Source organism: Mesoplodon bidens (assembly GCF_964165515.1).
Source record: "Mesoplodon bidens genome assembly, contig: HAP1_SCAFFOLD_96, whole genome shotgun sequence".
NCBI classification, from domain to species: Eukaryota; Metazoa; Chordata; class Mammalia; order Artiodactyla; family Ziphiidae; genus Mesoplodon; species Mesoplodon bidens.
In genome coordinates, this window is record NW_027671845.1 from 1,643,774 (window position 1) to 1,658,340 (window position 14,567).

A 14,567-nucleotide genomic window follows, 5' to 3' on the forward strand; every position below is an offset into this window, starting at 1 on the left:
CCAGAAAGTCAGGAAGTGTTAAACACACACACAAACATGCATGCTAAACACATATACACACAGATACACAGACACACACAAACTCACACACCCCAAAGGGAGTATGTCAAAGGAGCACAGGCGCCAAAAGCAAAAGCTCCCAATCGCCAAAGCTGGAACAATTCAAACAACAAAATAAAGTAGTATTGGATTATAACCCAAAGGATAAAATAGGTATCCACGAGTCTATACTGATATAAATAAATATCAATAATTGAATAAATTAATATTTGGGGGGAAATAGACAACGCTGCGTGGAAGAATTCCAAATACTTTATGTACATACTCTGTCCTCAAGGAGGTGGATCATAACTCTCCACTCTTTGGGTTTGTGCTTCACATAGTGACTTCCTTCCAACAAGTGTAGTGTGGAAGGGGTGGAGGAGTGACTTTTCAGTGGAGAAATCTGAGACACGACCTCAGCCAGGTTATCAAGGTCAACATCAACAGTCAAATCATGTTGATAGCATGTACCCTTGATAAGATGTTATAAAAAAGGCACTTTATCTGGTTGTCCTCCCAATAAACCATAATCCCAGTCTTACCATGAGAAAAGCATTGGACAGTTTACATTAGTGAGGTATGCTACAAAACACTTGATCACTGCTCCTCAAAACCGTCAAGGTTGGGGCTTCCCTGGTGGCGCAGTGGTTGAGAGTCCACCTGCCAATGCAGGGGACACGGGTTCGAGCACTGGCCTGGGAAGATCCCACATGCCAGGGAGCAACTAAGCCCGTGAGCCACAACTACTGAGCCCATGTGCTGCAACTACGGAGGCCCAGGCGCCTACAGCCCGTGCTCCACAGCGAGAGAGGCCACTTCAATCAGAGGCCGGTGCACTGCAACGAAGAGTAACCCCCGCTCTCCGCAACTAGAGAAAGCCCGCGCGCAGCAACGAACACCCAACACAGCCAAAAATAAATAAATAAATAAATAAATAAATAAATAAATAAATAAATAAAAAAACTGTCAAGGTTATCAAAAACAAGAAAAGCCTGAGAAACTACCACAGCCCAGAGGAGCCTAAGGGGGCTTGATAAATAAATGTAATGTGGTGTCCTGGATGGAAGCCTGAAATGGAATTAAGGACACTAGGCAAAAGCCAAGGGAATCTGAATAAAGTACAGACTCTGGTTAATATTATTGTATTAATATTGGCTCATTAATTGTAAAAAAGGTACCACACTAGTGTACGGTGTCAATAATAGAGGAAATTGGGAATGAGATATATAAGAACTCTGTATTATCCCCTTAATTTTTCTGTATATCTAAAACCATTCTAAAATAGATATAGTCTATTAGATAAAAGAAAAAAGGTAATGATGATTTGATTGTGACATCAGAGTAGTGATACTTTGAGATATCTATAAAACTGCCTTAGGAAATTGTCTGTGATATCTGCTGGGGATATAGTCACAGGTACTCCTAATATTATTGTGGTTTGTTGTCTGCATTTAGATTTAAAGGACATGCTAAATACTAAATTGCAGTTAGAGGTTAGTGAAATTAAAGATGTAATATTCCCATCCAGATTCCACATACACTTTGATACATATTAAGAATCCCCTGCTCTTTGGTGAGGTCTAATTTTATGAAAGTGAAACACAGAGAGATGAATTAGGTTGTTCCAGCTTTTAAAAAGCCCGCATTCTAGGGTCAAGAATTCTTACTGAGCCTTGTTGAAACTGTTTGCTACACTACCTCCTAATTTTGGAACTGCTAAACAGAGAGTTGGGAAGGCTTCCTAGAGTAAAAGTACTGCCTTGGCCTTGTGCAATTATACTGTTTAGGTTGCTGGACAAATCCAAGGATAAAACTGGCCTGGACCTAGTGATGGGCAATTCCAAAAGCAAGCTGAATGTGAGAAGTTCACTCACAGAGAACCCTAGTGTCAAAGAGCCTCTCTACTTGGGAATGGCTCAACACTGGGAAAATAAACCCTGGTTCAGCTGTAAAGAGAGCACATCCTTGGCCTTTTTTCCCCCTTAAATCCGGAAACTGATGATCTGGTCAGCTTAGGAGAGGGACGGAGGGAAGGAGGGAGGGAGGAAGATGAGAGAGAGAGAGAAACCTGTTAAGAGCTGGTGCCAATTTAAAGAGAGAAGGAAAGGGCTTATTATATACGTATATGCTAATATGATTCTTAAAGCCAATTCTGATCAATCCTTCGGGAAAGAAAGAGATGCAGCCATCTGTTAATGTGGCTTCAGCTTCTTTGTTTTCAAATGTTACAGCTGTCACCAGACCAGCCATTCCACTTGGGGCGAGGCCAGGGGGTTAGAGGGGGAACATCTGTCCACTAAGGACACCACTAAACAGCAACCAAATCTTGGGGCGACCCCTCTCTCTTTCCTCGAGTGCTTTCGCTAGCCGGTCCTACTTCCCCACTCCTTTGGGAGTTTCCTGTTTCATTACGTAGGCAAGAGGGCGAGAGGTCCCAGCTTTCCTAATTGTGAGTGGTTCGGCTGGGTGTGTACGTGCGAGTAACTGTGTGTGTGTGTGTGTGGGGAAGTGGAGCTCGCTACAAGGGGCTTAGAAAAACTAGTCGCCAATTTAAAATATTTTCGGAGTGTTTGAATGATATCTTAAGAGCTAATCCCACTCTCAAATTCAGCGAAATGAACAATACAGATAAGGAAGATGAAGAGGGTGGAAAACCCACACAGCGGAATGGAGCCGTCCATGCCGCGGGAGTGACAGGGGAGCGCTCAGAGGAAAGGCGCTCTGCAGGGAAAGTCACTCTGGCTCTTCTCTCTCGGTCCACCAGCCGGCGACGCTTCTTCTGTAAAAGCATTCCTAGAAAATAACCCTACAACCGGGAAGGGTAGCGATCGTTGAGCGCAGTTCCCAGGAGCCGGTGCCCACAGCCGGGAGAGGCCCCTCTCCCCCCGCGGCTGGCGCGGAATGTGGCGATCCGGCCAGGGGCGGGGGATGACTTCCGGCGGCCGGAGCTCAGCGTCGGGAGCAGCTGCTGCAGCTGGCAGGTGGGGTGGGGGTCGGCCGAGCTGACCACACACAGACCCGGCGCGGCGGCACTGCGGCCCCGGGGCAGCCGGCGCCGGGGACATGCGCTGATTCGATCCCTCCGGAGAAGGTAAGCAGCCCGGCTATTATTAGCCTCGGCCACACTGCGCGGTGCTTTCTGCTTGGTTAGTAATGGGGTTTGTAATACAGAGGGAAGAAGGGGAATATCCCTGCCGCCTTCTGCAATGGGAAAAGGAGCAACAACTGAAATTGAAATGTTAATCAGCCAAGTGCTTGAGATTATTGGAGGAGCGGTGTTACTGGGCAAACAAAGAAGGCGGTCAGCCTCTGTAATCTTAAGATAATCAACCATTGCTGTGCTACACTCGCTTAGATATTGAAGAGGATTCCGAATGTAAAATAATTTGAGTTGCACTTTTACGTTGCTACCTTCAACCTTCGCTTGGTTAATTTGTGGTTTGCGAGCAGCAGGTTCTTGTCAGCAGCCTGGAGAAGTAATCGGAAATCTTCCTTCTCCTTTTGCGTTCCTCAGCCTCCTCCCTTTCCAGTTATCAGAATGGGTCTGCACATTTCAACGTCAAACATCCACTTCAATACTGAACCTTTAGAAAGAATCTCAAATTAGAGGAGAAATTTACCTCCTGGAGTTCAGCTTGGGTTGAGCAGCACTTGTCCCCACTTCTCCCTTCATTTACCATCTTCTCTTGTCAATCATTTCATTGATCCCCCCCCCCATCCCCGGGGATGCTGTGCTCATTAACAAACCAGCTCTTGTTAGCTCCTGTCCACCACCTGTGTTCCGTGACTGATTTTTCAAGGACCCAGAAAGGGCATTGCCTTATACCACGTTTGGACTGTTATCTGTGTCCTTCCCCAAAATGCATGGCATGAAAAATCCTTTAAGCCCAGTACCAATATGGTTTCCGATAACTCCCTTCATTGTAGTCACTGCAGCTACCAGATGGGTTTCAAGGACAGCAGAATCTATTGGGGTGTGAGAAAGAGGGCTCTACCTACATATTTTGTGCATAAGAATAGGTGGAAGTAGAAATGCAAATGTCAGTCTATCCCGTTTTTCTTGAAGATTTTTTAGTCCAGCTAGGTTGTGAGACACCTAGCTGGGTAGGGTATGGGGCAAGTCCTCCTGCAAAAGCAAGCAGTGTGTTTGTCCTAGGATTCCCCCAATAACCTCAAAAGAGTTTCCAGAGAGACTTTTCCCACAGGCAGTCAGAAAGCCAGGGGAGGTGGCCAAGGTAAACCTCAGGTTATTTGGGCATCCTCAAGTTAGTCTCCCCTTTTAGGGGTTCTGACCTAGGATTTCCCCACAAACGCTTTGCTCCTGAGCTCAAGTACCCATTCTTGTTGCTCACCTAGGGATGTACAATTGAATGATATTCTGTGAAATGGTGAAGATTGCTATGGTGGGGATTGCAAATGTGCCACTTCACCAACAGAGAACAGTTGTAATAAGCCAGACTGTGTGGTGTCTGTGTGCCAATATTCCATTTAAAAAGAGATTTGTTATCTTTAAATCTGAAATTAAAGAGACAGTTTGACTCAAAAGGCCATGGATTTTATTTTAAGAAATTAAAATAGGAGATCAATAAAAAAGAGGGCCAGGGTTTATAGCTAAACTTATTACTTTTTTTTTTTTTTTTTTTTTTGCGGTACACGGGCCTCTCACTGTTGTGGCCTCTCCCGTTGCGGAGCACAGGCTCCGGACGCGCAGGCTCAGCGGCCATGGCTCACGGGCCCAGTCGCTCCGCGGCATGTGGGATTTCCCCGGACTGGGGACACGAACCCGTGTCCCCTGCATCGGCAGACGGACTCTCAACCACTGCGCCACCAGGGAAGCCCCTTACCTTCTTTTTTAAATATTGCTTTAGAACAAGATACTGGTTCTGAAAAATCATGTTACTTCTATTATATATCGTTATTGTTTTTCTGATTACAAATTCTCTATTTATAAATACACTTTGGAAAGACTTGAGTTGGTTTCTTTGTCTCTATCTTCAGTATATGAGGCAGAAGGAGTGGAGGCAGGTGGGCAAATCCCACTCCAAATGGCCCACTCAGAGAACTGTTCCCCAGACCATGCAAAGCTCTGGACCGAAATTGTTTTGGCTGGTTGTTATTATTATCTTTAAATGTGGTTTGGGTTTGAAATATTAAATTTTCAATATTCTAAAATTTTGACTCAGGCACACCAAGTAAAAGAGAGAACAAAGAACAAGAATAACAAAACTATTTTCCACCTTTCTTACCTAATTGTAAAATATTTAATTATATGAATAATTATTCTGAATAATAAGTGAAAAACATATTAAAATAATAATTCATTTTTAAGAAAGTAGCCCAAGGTTTATGAAATACAGGTTAGTGCAATTGATCTTAAGTACAGTAAAAATTTCTGTAATTTTAAAAGGTGTTTTTATGTTGAGTATTAGTACATGAAAATATGCTAATGATGGTTAGAAATTGAAATGTCTGTTACTTGGTTTCTGAAGAAACTGAATTTTTGGCAAGAAATGGGTCAGGATTAGGGGACTGGAGCCGCCAAAGCCGGCATCATACCTGCCAGTGATTTTATAGGTGAGATGAATGCATTAAGTTATGGATTAGGGTTGGAGAAGCCTTCTGGGGAAGAAAGAAAACAAGATAGAAAATAGAATTTGTTATTTTAGTGCAACTAAGATAATTAAATTTAAGTTATTTCTGAGTTTGGACTTTGTTATATTTCAACAATTTCTGAGGAAAGTTTCTAAATTCAAAGCCCTAGGTAGAAATAGTTGTATGATTTCCTATCCGAAACTGATTTATGACTCTATTTCCTTTGTTAAAAACGTTTCCCAGAGAAAGGCAAAATTAATTGCCCGGTGTTAAGGAGGAGGAGTAATACCAAATAGAAGGATGTACGCTATTAGTTGCTAAATGAACTGTGGGAACTTTTTTGTAGATTTGACAAGATAGAATTGAAATCAATCTGTTGCTTTCCAATCACGTAAAAAAAAAAACTTAGTCTGGTGGGTGGTCGGTGTTATCAGTAATTTAAGACTTGAGTACCGATTTAGGATTCAAAGTTGCCTCTCCTTACAAAAGGCATTTTCTGGTGCTGCATTACTGCCATTAGCTACAATTGAAAGAGACTTATCCTGAGATTTTGAAAAACAGAAAAAGAAATAGTAGAATTAATAAGGCTTTGCCTCCACTGAGAATGGGTAGAAAAAGTGCTATTTTGAAAGTTATCAATGGCCTCTTAATTGCCAGATTTCTGCGCTGTTTCAACCTGCTCTTTATGTCTTTATTTTTAAGTTCTCTTCTAAGTTCTTTTTTAAAAATTTTACTGCTTAGTGTTTTATTCACTAAAATAGCATTTTTAATTGAAGTAGAGTTGATGTGTAATATTATATAAGTTACAGGTGTAAAATATAGTGACTCACAATGTTTAAAGGTTATACTCCATTTATAGTTATTATAAAATATTGGCTATATTTTCTGTGCTATGCAATATATCCTTATAGCTCATTTTATAATAATAGTTTGTACCTCCTAATCTCCTATCCCTATATTGTTCTTTTTTTTAAATTAAATACTTGTGTTCAAAAGTATTATTAATAAGTAATATATAAAGAGATATCTCTTTATCTAGTTTCTCAGTAATCCCCTTAAATTACCTCATGACCAGCCTAGAACAAGTGCTGTTTATTTCTAGTTTGTGCCTCATGATATCACGACTATATGTCTTCATTTGTTCCTTTCACTCACCCTGCTACACGTTGAAACCTTGCTCACAGCATACACTGCCTCTTCCATGAACCCTTCCCCATACCCACCTTCCTTCTCATTTCAGATGTGTTTCTCCCTTGTCTAAATTCCTATGGCACTTTCTATTTTGGTCTATCCTTTAGTTTGAACATGATTTGCTGTTGTAAAATAACCCTAGAGAGCAGAGTCTTTGACTAACAACTTTATATTACCTGCAACTCATAATACAGTGCCTAGCTATGTATATGCAAAGTAGATGTTCAGCAGTTTGATGTTAGTGAAGAAATTAGCTATTATTTTCCAGGGGTGTATATCCACCTACTCTGATATCCAAGTTAGGCTCTAAATAATGTGTGCAAGTACGTTTTAGTTTAAAATCCCTATATAATAATATAGTGAAAGTACATTCAAACAGTTATATTCAACAAAAGTTATTGTGAGCTTACATGCCCTTAAGTGGATATTGGCTCATCCGTATCAAAAAGCATAGTAAGCATTACAAAAGAAAACTTCAAAGAAGACATTGTACCAGCTTTCAGTATGCTTTCATTCTACTGAAAACAAGTAAGCAGGGGAAGATGTCTTGCATAAGTAAGTACTAGTCTTAAAGCGCTCTGCTAGGTACTTTCATCTATGGTGTATAATTTCATCCTTCTACTATGCTAATTTTACGCTGAGACTCAGAGATCTTACCTAAATGGCAGAGATTCTTTCCACATTCACATGCTGTTCTTTGAAGTGTTAACGAGTGAAGGAAAACTATAAAACATAATCAGAGTAGTTTAAAATGGTTTTGTGATCAGGCTTTCCAGTGCTTTTTAAACTTTTGGGTCTTAACATCCCCTTTAATAATTCAATAAAGGCTATGCATCCACTCCCCAAGTACATACACAACACACACACACAGAATTTTGCCTGTAATTGCAGGTGTTTGCGGACCTAATACAGCCCTCCTTTGCAAATGCTTTAAGGACATCTACGCTGGGCTCAGTTTTTCTTTTTGCTTGTTCTATGCTTAATATTTATTTTTGCACCTATTAAAATTAAACAAATTGTTATCTGTTATAGTTGAGGTATAAACCTAAGCAGCTTCGTACTTTACAACTTTTCTTTTTGCATTTTTGTATTCTGTCCTTCTCTCTCACACAAACACACACATTTATATAAATGAGATCAAATAATACTTTTCTGTGAAGAGAATGCTTAGAATTTATCCTTAACAATTTTTCTATATATCACACGTCAGTGTTAGCTATAGTCATCATGTTGTACATTATGTCCATAGTATGTATTTATCTTACAATTGGAAGCTTGTACCTTTGACCGTCTTCCTCCAATTTCCCCTCCCCTGACCCTCTGTCTCCTGTAACCACAGGTCTGATCTCTTTTTCTATGATTGTTTTCTTTTTTTCTAGATTCCACACATAAGTGAGATCATATAGTGTTTGCCTTTCTTTCTCTGACTTATTTAACTTAGCATAAAGCCTTCAAGGTCCATTTCTGTTGTCTCAACTGGTAGCATTTCTTTGTTTTCTTACAGATGAATAATATTTCAGTGTGTGTGTGTGTGTATACCTATAATATGTATATACCTACAAATATATAAAACAACCTCTTTACCCATTTGTCCATCAATGGGCACTTAGATTGTTTCCATGTCTTGGCTATTATAAATAATGCTGCTATGAACATGGGGGTGCAGATATCTTTTTGAGTTAGTGTTTTCATTTTCTTTGGATATATTCCTAGAAGTGGAGTTGCTAGATATATGTAGTTCTAGTGTTAATTTTTGAGGATCCTCCATACTGTTTTCCATACTGGCTTTACCAATTTACAATCCCACCAACAGCACAAGAGTTCCCTTTTCTCCACATCCTCATGAGCATTTGTTATCTTTTGACATTTTTGAGGATGACTGTTCTAACAGGTGTGAAGTAATATCTCAATGTGGTTTTTTTTTTTTTTTTTTTTTTTTGCGGTACGCGGGCCTCTCACTGCTGTGGCCTCTCCCGTTGCGGAGCACAGGCTCCGGATGCGCAGGCTCAGCGGCCATGGCTCACGGGCCCAGCCGCTCCGCGGCACGCGGGATCCTCCCAGAGCGGGGCACGAACCCGTGTCCCCTGCATCGGCAGGCGGACTCCCAACCACTGCGCCACCAGGGAAGCCCTCAATGTGGTTTTAATGTGCATTTCCCTAATGACTAGTGGTATTGAGCATCTTTTCATGTACCTGTTGGCTTTTCGTGTGTCTTCTTTGGAGGAATGTCTATTCGGGTCCTTTGCTCATTTTTTTAATTGGGTAATTTTTTTTTTTTTTTGCTATTGATTTGTATGAATTTTAAATTTATTTTGGATATTAACCATTATCAGATATATGGTTTACAAATATGTTTTTCCCATTCTATAGGTTGTCTTTTCAATCAGTTTGTTGATTTGTTTTTGTTTTTGTTTTTGTTTGCTGTGCAGAAGCTTTTTAGTTTGATGTAGTTCCATTTGTTTATTTTTTATTTTATCGTTTGTGTTTTCAGTGTCATATCCAAAAAGTCATTACCAAACCCATGTAATGAGCTTTATTCCTATGTTTTCTTCTGGCAGTTGCATAGTTTCAGGTCTTACATTTGAGTCTTTAATCCAATTCAAGTTAGTTTTGTGAGTGGTATAAGATATTGGTCCAATTTCATTCTTTTACATGTGAATATCCAATTATCACAGGGTTCCCTTGTATGTAACTTCTCTCTTTTCTCTTGCTGGTCTTAAAATTCTTTCTTTGTTTTTGACTTTTGATGATTTAATTGCAATGTGTCTCAGAGTAGCCCTATTTGAGTTCAACCTGTTTGGGCTTGTTTGGGCTTCATGGATATGGATGTCCATTTCTCATCCTAGGTTTGGGAAGGTTTCATCCATTATTGCTTTAAATATACTTTTTTTCCCTTTCTCTCTCTCTTTTCTTTTTCTGGAATTCCCATAACATGAACACTGTTTACTTTATTGTGTCCCATAATTTCCATAGGCTTTCTTCACTCTTTTTATTCTTTTCCTTTTTGTTCCTTTCACTGGGTAATTTCTAAAGTTCTATCCTCCAGTTTGCTGATTCTTTCTTCTGCATGGTCGAATCTACCTTTGAAACTTTCTATTGACTTCTTCAGTTCAGTTATTGTATTTTTAAAATCTAGTGCTCCTGTTTTTTTGATGTTGCTATTTCCTTGTCAAACTTCTTGTCTTGTTCATGCATTGTTTTCCTAATTTCACTTAGCTGTCTGTGCTTTCTTGTAGTTCACTAAACTTCCTTAGGAGTATTATTCTGAATTCTTTGCCAGTTCATAGATATTCTTTTTTTTTTTTTTTTTTGCAGTGTGTGGGCCTCTCACTGTTGTGGCCTCTCCCGTTGCGGAGCACAGGCTCCGGACGTGCAGGCTCAGCGGCCATGGCTCATGGGCCCAGCCCGCTCTGCGTCATGTGGGATCCTCCCGGATCGGGGTACGAACCCGCGTCCCCTGCATCGGCAGGCGGACTCTCAACCACTGCGCCACCAGGGAAGCCCAGATCTTCATTTTTTTAAGGTCAGTTATTGGAGTTTTATTACTTTCCTTTGGTGGTGTCATATTTGCCTAATTTTTGTGATCCTTGATTCCTTACATTGGTATCTGCATATGTGAATAATTGGGCTCTTCCTCCAGACTTTACTGGGTATTATATTCAGTAGTAGTAGTACATGGGGCTATGAATTAGTTTCCTGGCAGAGAATCAGAGCTTGTATAGGACCTGGCTCTGGACAGGACCCAGAGCCTGTATAGTTCATTGTTTGGGAACCCAAATCAGGCCAGAGTGTGCACTTAATTCCCTGGTCAGGTGAGGGCACTGGTTTTGCCCTGCAGATGGTGGAGGCTGTGTTGTCTGTTCAAGTGCCACTGTATCTAGGGCTGTTTAATGGGCTGTACATCTTCCCATGTTCTCTGGTTAGGTTCCCCAGTTGGACATGCTGAAGGCTGTATTCAGTGATGAGTAGGGCTATGAATTAGATTTCCTGCCTGGGTGCAGCAGGAGAAGCAGCTCTAAAGCCAGTAAAGCTCTTTGTTGTCTTAACTCAAGCTGATCCATACTCCACGTTCTGTGGCTGAACAAGGCCACTGGCTTGGCTTTGCAGACTATCAGCTCTGCCTATACCCTTCTCTAGGTTTGAGCACTGCTGGGCCGCACAGTTTCTAGGAGTTGTCACCAATCCTTCTGGTCAGATGGGCCAGGAAGACACTCTCCACAGCAGATGGGATGGGACTAGTCCCAGTTCCTTTGCCTGGGTGGGTTGAGGAGGGACCACTCCAGGCGACTCTTAATTTCTCAAACAGGCTCCCCAGTTGGGAGGAGCTGGGAGCTCCTCTCAGCCTTGGATATGAATTAATCTCCCTGCCTGTGCATGGTACAGGATCCCTCCACACTTGATACTGGCTCTGCTTTGTACCAGAGCCAGTGATGAGCTCTGGCTGCCTGCCTCTTGGCTGGAGCACGACTGGGCCAAATAGCTTCCAGGATTTATTGCCAGCCCTTTTGGTCAGATGGCCAGAAGACACTGTCCACAGTGGGTGGGCTGTGACTCTGCTCTTTCCCTGGGTATGGTCAAACCAGGTTCAAGGGCCAGATGCGTATCAGGTGGATCTGTACCCTGAGTTCCCTGGTTGTAGTGCCCCGCCAACCTGGCTCTGTAGATAAGCAAAGATGCCCGTTGTGATCCCTACTTGGGCACTGCAGGTATGAATTCCATCTGTCACAATCCATGTGCTGGCTGTTGCATGCCCCTTCCCCCTTCATCACAGTCCAACTTTTAGTGGTCAAACCCTGCAGATTCCCCTGCAATCCCAGTGGAGCAGATTAGAGCAGTGGCTCCCACAAAGCAACCCCAATGCTAGTGGTGGTGCTTGCTGTCCCCCGGTTCTCTTCTCCTACTGGAGGAACCAGAGGTTCACGGGAGACCTCACCCATGGTGCTCCACTGGCCTGGGGGAGGGGCAGTGTGGTCAACATGTAGCTCCTTCTCTCACCCTTCTAATGCAGTCTGTCTTGGTCTCTGTGGTGCACGGGGGTGCTTCAGCCTCACCTCCATGTTCTAGGATTCTCTCAAATAGTGTCCTGTTGCCAAATAATTGTTAGTTGTTCCTCCTGTGGGGGACGCGGAGCCAGGAATGACCTTGGTGATGTCACCCCACTCTGGGCTTACTTTGACAATATGTGTGTCCTTTATAGCCCAGACATTTCTGGTACTTGAAATGAGGTTCTCCTTTTATTGTTCTCCCTGCTTTAGGACCTAAAATGGGAGCTCCTTAGCACTGGCACAAAGGCTGCTGAGATGACTAGGAAGCAAGTGCCAAGGAGGATAGTGAATCAAAGAACCTTGATTCATGGAAAAGGAATCCCAGAAGGAGCTCTAAACATTACACACTCCAAAGGATTTATTCAGGGTTTTCCAATCGAAATCATTTTTACAAAAAAGAAACAGTTCTCAGACTTCGAGTAGTATACTGCCAAGTATGTGGAAGAACATTGCCAGCAGTTGAGTGGTGTGGTCTGCTTTGAAATATATTCAGTTTTCTTAGGATGGACATATGTCTACTTCAAAGTTACTATTTCTTTCTAGTAATGCTGTCTACAGTAATATATTTGCTTTTGCCAAGTTAAGAAAACAATGACATCCCTCCCAGGTTCTAAAACAATTACCAGCATAAAAATACATTAAAATTTTTCGCTGATACTTAAGGAAACCAGTACTAGCTAGCATTCCTACTGATGCTAGTATTCAAAGAGAGGCGTGACAAAACCATTAATCTGGAAAACACCGGGTTGGAAAGATGGAGAGAAAGAACTCAAGAGGACTACTTAAGCTGTTGCTTTCTTTACATGTCCCCAAATATGATAATAACCATATAAGCTCCTAAAATAAGTGCAATTTTATGCAAACTTCATAGTATGCCTAGTAGGAGGTAAATTTTTACTTTACTTTATGGTATATTTTTATTTTGGTAAAATGTCCCATAATGTAAAATTTACCATTTTAACCATTTTTAAGTGTATCATTTATTGGTATTAAGTACATTCACAATGTTGAGCAACCATTACCATTATCCATTTTAAGACCTTTCTTATTATCCCAAACAGAAACTGTACGCACTAAACAATAACCCCTTATTTCTCCCCTCCCCTTAGCCTCTGGTTAACTCTATTCTATCTTCTGGGTTTATAATTTGCCTATTCTAACTACCTCATATAAGTGGAATCATACAATAGTTGTCCTTTTGTGTCTGGCTTCTTTCACTTAACATAATGTTTTCAAAGTTTATGCATGTTATAGCACGTAGCAGCATTTCATTCCTTTTTAAAGCCATACAATGTATAGTGATTTTTAGTTGCAAAACACTTTTAGTACATTGTGTTTCTATTATATTAATGATATCTAGCATATATCACTACCATATTGCCTTTAGTAGATGCCCAGTAATGTGTACTATGAGTGAGCCATAATTTCATTCAGTCAAAACCCATTGATAAACATTTATTAAGTTCCAAACAGTTTTATGATTTCAAGAAATGTGGTAATGGACATAGAGGTTCATGTCTTTATGTACTGGAGCCTTTACTTTTGATGGAAGAATTCTTGGAGTGGCATGGAATGGTATTTTGGGGTCAGAGATTATGCAGAAACATTTATAATTTGAATACATACATTGACTATAAAAACCATCAACTTCTTCAACAGATAATATTCCTGTATTTTATGTAACCATTTATGACTATGTTAAAAATGAATGCAAGTAATATAAGGGAATCCACTTAATGTGATTTGAGCAAGGAAACATTCTCACTTTTTTCATTTCTAGTTCATGGAAGAAAATTCCTATACACAAGTATTGAAATATTTCAAGTCTCTGGATCACGCATTTCATCATTTCAAAAATATTACAGAGTACATCACGGATGTCAGTCAAGTCTTGTAACAACAGTGTAGAAAACTAGTAACATTTATAGCTAGTTTTTTTTTAAGCTTCAGCAATGGATCAATTCTCTCCAGCCTAATCTGTAACTTTAATTAGATTAATTTTTAAAATAAAAAAGATTCATTTTTAATTTAAAAGTATTTTTAGTTCATATTTATGTACCTGCATTATGGTAAATCTTTTATTTGGTTGTATTTTTTCTTAGTTTCTCTTTAGAGTATCTTTTAAAATTTATTTTTAAACAGAATAATTAAAGCCCAAAGATGAGAATGTCTCACTTAAGCTAAACTAAAGAATGTTGGAATAGCTGAAGTATGAACACAATTGGCACAACTTTTCACTACCCTCCTTAGAAGAAGACTGTTTTGATTTGCATGGTCCAAGAAAGGAGAAACAGATAACTTGCTGGGGATTGCATCCTGCTTTACTTAAATTAGACATTAACAGGCTAAAAAGGCAAGGATGAAGCAACATGTTTATAACATATTTTTGAAAAGCTACTTAAAGGTGAAGGGGGCTTCCCTGGTGGCGCAGTGGTTGAGAGTCCGCCTGCTGCTGCAGGGGACACGGGTTCGTGCCCCGGTCCGGGAAGATCCCACATGCCACGGAGCGGCTGGGCCTGTGAGCCATGGCTGCTGAGCCTGCGCGTCCGGAGCCTGTGCTCCGCAACGGGAGAGGCCACAACACTGAGAGGCCTGTGTACCGCAAAAAATAAAAAAAGGTGGGGAGGGGGCTTTTTTAAGGATATAGGGGTGAGTGCCTCATAAAAACTGGGAGCTGAAAGAGAGCCTGGCCTCGAA

The 14,567-nt window shown here is 40.9% G+C and overlaps 2 long non-coding RNA genes across 2 annotated transcripts in view; both read left to right on the forward strand.

Moving 5' to 3' along the window:
* The window catches only part of LOC308610935, a 178,391-nt gene that overhangs the window by 155,266 nt on the left and 8,558 nt on the right, over window positions 1-14,567 (forward strand). The gene's annotated exons all lie outside the window — the stretch shown is intronic.
* On the forward strand, window positions 3,000-14,276 carry LOC308610918. Its single transcript, XR_014014697.1, has 3 exons — window positions 3,000-3,133; window positions 10,141-10,348; window positions 13,973-14,276. It is a non-coding gene; the product is annotated as an uncharacterized lncRNA (long non-coding RNA).